This window comes from Pinus tabuliformis, chromosome 7 (assembly GCF_031772625.1).
Source record: "Pinus tabuliformis cultivar Carrire ecotype Pingquan chromosome 7, CPIR1, whole genome shotgun sequence".
In the NCBI taxonomy this organism is placed as follows: Eukaryota; Viridiplantae; Streptophyta; class Pinopsida; order Pinales; family Pinaceae; genus Pinus; species Pinus tabuliformis.
In genome coordinates, this window is record NC_142293.1 from 1,064,030,211 (window position 1) to 1,064,035,463 (window position 5,253).

General features: G+C 34.8%; 1 non-coding gene across 1 annotated transcript; it reads right to left on the reverse strand.

Moving 5' to 3' along the window:
• Positions 1–4,587: 4,587 nt before the first annotated feature.
• LOC149251301 (small nucleolar RNA SNORD36) lies at positions 4,588–4,660 on the reverse strand. Its single transcript, XR_016267782.1, has one exon. It is a non-coding gene; the product is annotated as a small nucleolar RNA SNORD36 (small nucleolar RNA).
• Between the last annotated feature and the right edge of the window lie 593 nt (positions 4,661–5,253).

The window sequence follows — 5,253 nt, forward strand, 5'->3', positions numbered from 1 at the left end:
CATGTTCATGAATATAACACTTATCAACATAATGTCAGACAAACTCAAGGTTGAGAAGGATTCCTGTATGGAAATAATTAATTCATTTGGAATTATGATTTCCAAACATAGCCCAAGGAATTCTCACCCAATTCCATTCTTTTACATTTTACCTTACTACAATGGAGTCTTACTATGTATTGTCGCATCACCCAACAGATAGTTATATAAAAAAATCAACTATTACCTTGTCATGATAATACCAAGAATGTTTCCCCGCAAGTGTTTACACATGTTAGCCACATGTTCTAAGGATCAAAACATAATATATATTAATTGAAATCAATATTTTCCAATAATAACAACCATTTCATAATCAAATAAAATTCATTACCCATACTACTACAACTAGCACCAACTTACACTCAAGCGCATATAAGTTGTCTCAACACATATGTGTTAGTACAACCGTCTTAACACAAGACCATTCCTTCATGCAATATTATAGGCACATACTCATATCATGCAACTAACAAAACATTCAAGCAATAGATAGATGACATAATAGACACCAAACACTCAAACACTAAATAGATGACACAACAAACATACAAACACCAAATAACTAACATAAGAAAACTCATACCTTAATGTATCTCATGGGAGGTTATCTTGTTTGCATAATAAATCTATATTAGCACAATATAACTTTACAACACATAAACTCAAACATAAATAAGGCCATGATATCCATAACAGTAACTAGCTAACATGTTCCCATCAAATATTGTCATTCATGCATAAAAATTACATATGCATAGTCAGTCTAGATTAGTACAACACAATATCACAAATATTTCATCTCATACCTCAATATGGTAACCATAACCATCTTCATAAGTCAATCCAAATTAACACAAAACATAATAACATTAAGACCTCAGTTGCAATTATCATAATCATCAAGCATATTACCACAATGCATAAAACAACAAGTTACTATCATTCATGACTATCTGACACATATGCATATGACTACACTGATCAAATAGAATTTATCATACATGTAACCATAAAAACAATAGAATGACAACAATATAAGTAACCTTGATTCTTATAACAACCATTAACTACATACGTGCATGCCAAATATACAAAGTTGTATGTCAATCTACTCTTACCCCAAGGTCTAGTGTTGCAACCTCACTTTGATGATATACATCTCTTGCATCATCTCAGCCAACACATTAGCATCATAACATACCAATAGCCTCATGATGACATAATACCACAACAATTACCATCACAATCCATATCTTACCTACTATGCATGCATAACCATGACCATGACAATGCATTCATAACAACATATAGACATTGACATGCATAACAAATGCATATACAACTAACTTGAATTCATGACTAAAGCATCCCAATGACAACATCATCAAATCCTACATGGAAACAAAAATGTAACAATTACCACTACCATACATACATAAGAATCACATATGCAACCTACATGAATGAATGATGAACACATTCTACCCATCTAGTCGAAGTTTTGAACCATGCTTTAATACCACTCTGTAACACCCTCCTCCCATATTTACCCAAGAAAACTAGTCCACTCAAGTAAACATGTGACAAGAGGATACTATTATGTGACTCAACTCCCAAAGTACATTTAAGGAAGTGGAACTGACAAGCACAACCAAACTAACCTTCCCTAGGAGCTACAAGCCTTTCAAGAGGTAACTAACCCTTCCAGGTGCTTAACCCCTTAGAAAACTTAGCTCTTTATTGTCCTAGAACCTCACTAACTCCCATGAAAATGAATTCATGAGACCAAAGCCTTCCAATCGCTCCCATAGAAAGTGAATTCCAGCAACTAGGGACTTTTTGAGATAGCTCTAAGGTAGCGACACTCGATTGTGTGCCACTTTATTAGGTCCAAGACTCTGGCCACTTCCTAAAACTTCATGAAACCTTCAGAAATGATAAATGACACTGCAAAAAAAGGTACTAATTGAAACACAGGATTAATGACTTGAGTGGACCCATACTAGCCATGATAGGAATTTCGTCAAACATGTCACAAATATGTGATCTATAGGTCATAAAAACATATATGAGAAAAGGGGTCTCATACTTATCTGAGATTCGTAAATAAGAATTGTTGCCATATCAAAATAGTTGTATTACATCTATTAGGTCATGTATTCATTGTACACTCATTTACTAATCAAAACATGATGAGAGCCATACATCAAGTTTGTCATAAAACATACTCATAACCAGAATATAACCAACAAAAATAACAAGGATATAACAGCCATAAAATCCACATATAAGCCGATATATTTACACATGAAATGCCAAGGAGAAAGAGATCTTACTAATCAATGAAAAAACCAACTAGGTATGGGACTTCCATGAACCACCCGACCATATATTGGTTGAACCAAATATTTCTTTCACCCAATCACCCTTTTTTACAGACATATTTGGGCACATCAACCCCCAAACTTATCTGTCAATAAAGTAGGGCTCATCAACCCCTAAAAGAGTTGTTTCATACCCTAAAAGAACATAGTCACCTGATTACATCATTCCCCAAAAGCTCCAATTGAGAAACCATCTAGAAATTGCCTAAATTAAGCCATACTGACTACTCCACTGGCAAAGTGCGATGCATATTGAGTGGTACACTGCCAAGGTGTGATACATACTGATTAGGCCTTCTATAGGGTGGGATGGTTGAGGATGGACAAATGACTAAGATAGTCTGCTAGGTGGTTGCTTATGGAATCTTCTAGAAACTTCTCCTATGCCACTTGCCTATCTGAATTCATTCAAGGATGAGTAAGAGATCTAAGAAATCTCCAAATGGAACCAATTGTAACAAGTGGAATGACATTAATCAAACCCCATGGATGACTCACACCCTTGCACACATCTATAAATGGATGCCTCATCTAAGAGATCTAGAGGTTAGAATATTTTGAATTGCAAGGAAGTGTTGATAGTTTGTAATTGAGGAAAGAGCATTGTATTGTTGGTCTTATCTTGTTATTTCATGAGGTGAAGAGGGATTAAAGATGGGAGGATGATGCTGGATCAGACAACTGGGTTGTAATTCTCCCTTCTATTAATAAAGTTCTTCAAGTCTTCTTCCATATGATCATGCAATTGTGAATGCTATCATTTTTTAATGCTATCATTTGTTCATTATATATCTAATTCTGTAATGTTTATGTTGTAATAGATCACGATGCTTTGACAGTTCTTTGTTGCTGTACTTATGTAGGTACTCTCCAAGCATGTTAAGTACGTGGAGGAGTTGCAAAATCTGTCAAAGGGGAGAGATATTAAGCAAGGGATTAAGTGAAAGTTTCAGGTTGGTTCCATTTATCTTTCTCTTATCTGTTACACATAGAAGAAATCATTGGATTGCTTTAAACTGTTGTTTCTAGGGTAGCTGCCAAACCTAGAGGGCTAGAATTCTATAGGAATACTAGTTTTCCCATAAACAAATTCACGACTCAACTAGGGAATGAGAAGATGTTTGTTTGTAGTTATTGCTTTTTTTATAAACTATAGACAGAGCCTCAAATCAGCCAGGTAGCCTTTGAACTTCTCTTGCTCTGCAATTGCATAGTAGATGAATGCTGCTTCAGTCAATCTCTAGTTTAGTTTATGAATTAAACATTTGACTTACAAGCACATCTAGATGCCCTCTTGGTAGCCCAGTAACCTCTCAAGACATTCCTTCATACTTTTCTCTTTACTGTTCATCAAAGCCCAACTTAACTCATTGAAAACAGTTGCACATCTGAGCCAAAACCCATTTCAGTTGCGCTCCCTGGACAATCGCACTTTCTTTTACTGTAACCCAGTATGCATTGTAGCTCTTGATTATAGTAGGTGTGATGCATCTTTACTTCTGTGAAGCCCAGGTGCGATGAATGACTGAACTCTTTTTCCATTCTAGAAATTGAGGGTTTTTGACCTTGTTTTCAGTTTTATTTAGTTGTTTTGCTGCAAATGAATAGTGCCTCTTTACTGAATATTACTTGCATCACATAGATCAGCCTCCATTAGATTAGGATTAGTGAATGTCTTTTTTGTGTTTGTTCATCATTTACAATCCATTTTCCAAAATTTGTTTAAAATGATTCGTCGCTTTGATACAAAAAGTGTCGTAATTGTCGTTTTGTGTCAAAAAGAGAAGTGTCATGAATTCTTCCTTCCCTTGATAATTGATTGAAATTTTCTTCATGTATTTGGTTTGATTTGTTTATATTTGAAGTGTCAAAATAGTTTTTTTATTCAAAATTGAAAATTGTCGTGGAGTCTTCATTCCTATTTTGAAGAAGAAATTGTCGAAAATGTCGCTTTGAGTGAAATATTTTAGATCTTTGCTGAATTTAGTTTTCCTTTTTGGCATTTTTCGCATTAAGGAGAACAAAAACAAATACATGCATTTTCATTTAGCATTTTTTAGTTTGTGTGTGAAAATATGGTTTAGGAAAATGCACTAGTGTGTGCTCTTTGCTCTTTGTTTGAAAGAATTGTAATCTTCTTTCCCTAGTAGCTAGGATTTTCATTGCTCAAAATAAACAAAGATTGTTTATCATTGAAGATTTCATTTTAGGAATTTCAAATCATCATCATGCAATGGACCATTGAAAGGAAAACTCTAAACAATATCAACTTTAAAATAAATTTCAATGAACCTAACAACGCTTTGGAACTTAACACAACATATCTAGAGGTCCAGGCTAGAGATGTGTTCTGGTGTTGTAAAAACTAGTGGCTATCATTTTCATTGAAGGTTGGGTGATTCCTCCTCCTTGATATGACAAGTGCTAGCACAAACTTTTGCTCCCTGTACCATCGCGTATATATTGGGAGACCAAAATAGGCTTAAATCCTTTATCCATAGGAAGCCGAGTTTGTTTCCTTATTGATCGGAATCCACTGAACACATCATTCGGGAAGATTGACTACCATACATAAGTCCTTGGTAATTGCTCTTTAATTTATCACCAAGGTGTATATTGCAGTTTTGCGATTGGTTTGGTAATCCCTCTATCCATATTTTCCATAGTAGTCACTTTCGTTCCTTTTTGACTCTTTAAAAGAGAAGGTCCATCTGAGCACTTGTCCTTTCGGGATCATTAAAAATTGAAGGAGACTAGAGTCATCTTTAGCTTTTTCTCGACTCTTAAAAACTGAAAAAGCAAGGTTTTGTCAAAGCGTCATTAAAAT